Here is a 1,323-nt window from a genome sequence, read left to right as displayed (position 1 = left end):
TCTGATCACTTACACAAAGAAGGGCTGCAACAAGGAAGGAGCACCAGACAGGTTCTTATCAGATACTTCTTTCTTTTCAGATCATATATACCTGAAAAGTTCAGTGTAAACCAGATTTTGGTAAAACCCATCTTTCAGAGGTCAGGGGAGAGCTCATGGGACTCTGAGAAGTTGATAGAAGGAAACTTCTACTTGTGAATTTTTTTGGACGCCATAAATTCTTTTGTTGTGACTTCACCTCTAATTTATTACACTTGGTAAATTCTTAAAAAAAAAAGAACGAAAAGAATTGACTCAATCTACACTACCAGCTCTGCAGGGGTAGTGTGAAAGCAGCATAGACAATATGTAAACAAATGAGTGTGGCTGTGTTTCAATAAAACTTTATTTATAAAAACTGGTGGTGGGCCAGATTTGGCCTATGGGTTCTAGTTTGCTGATCCCTGATATAAAGAACTCTTAAAAATTGAGAAACATGGGCCTAAAAACCTCATTTTAAAAATGTGGGAGCAACCTAAATGTCCATTGACAGATGAATGGATAAAGAAGATGTGGTACATATATACAATGGAATACTACTCAGCCATCAAAAAGAATGAGATAATGCCATTTTCAGCAACAGGGATGCAACTAGAGATTATCATACTAAGTGCAGTAAGTCAGAAAGAGAAAGACAAACACCATATGATATCACTTATATATGAAATCTAAAACCTGACACAAATGCATCTACGAAACAGAAACAGGCTCACAGACGTAGAAAACAGACTTGTGGTTTCCAAGGGGGATGGAGGGTGGGGGAGGGATGGAGTGGGACGCTGGGGTTAGCATATGCAAGCTATTATATATGGAATGGATAAACAATGGAAAAAAATATTTTAAAAAGAATGTATGTATATGTATAACTGAATCACTGCTGAACAGCAGAAATTAACACAACATTGTGAATCAACTATACTTTAATACAAAACAAATTTAAAAAATGGGAAGACATGAACAGGTAATTCACAAAAAGAAAAAGAGATGTACGATGGCCACCAAATATATTTTTAAAGCTCAAACTTACTTACAATTAGCAAAATGCACATTAAAATAACACCAAGATGCCATGTCTCATCTATCAGACTGGTAAAAATTAAAAGTGTGACAATATGTTATGTTGGTGAGGCTGTGGGGAAAAAAGCACTCTAGTATATTTCTGTTGGGAACACAAACTGCTTCAATCCTTCTGGCGAGGAATTGGGTAATATCTAACTAGACTACATTTGTTCTTACCTCTTGAGGCAGCAATCCTACATCTAGAAATCCACCTTAAAGATCTCC

Source organism: Stenella coeruleoalba, assembly GCF_951394435.1.
Source record: "Stenella coeruleoalba genome assembly, chromosome: X".
In the NCBI taxonomy this organism is placed as follows: Eukaryota; Metazoa; Chordata; class Mammalia; order Artiodactyla; family Delphinidae; genus Stenella; species Stenella coeruleoalba.
Note: the sequence above shows the minus strand (reverse complement) of the source record.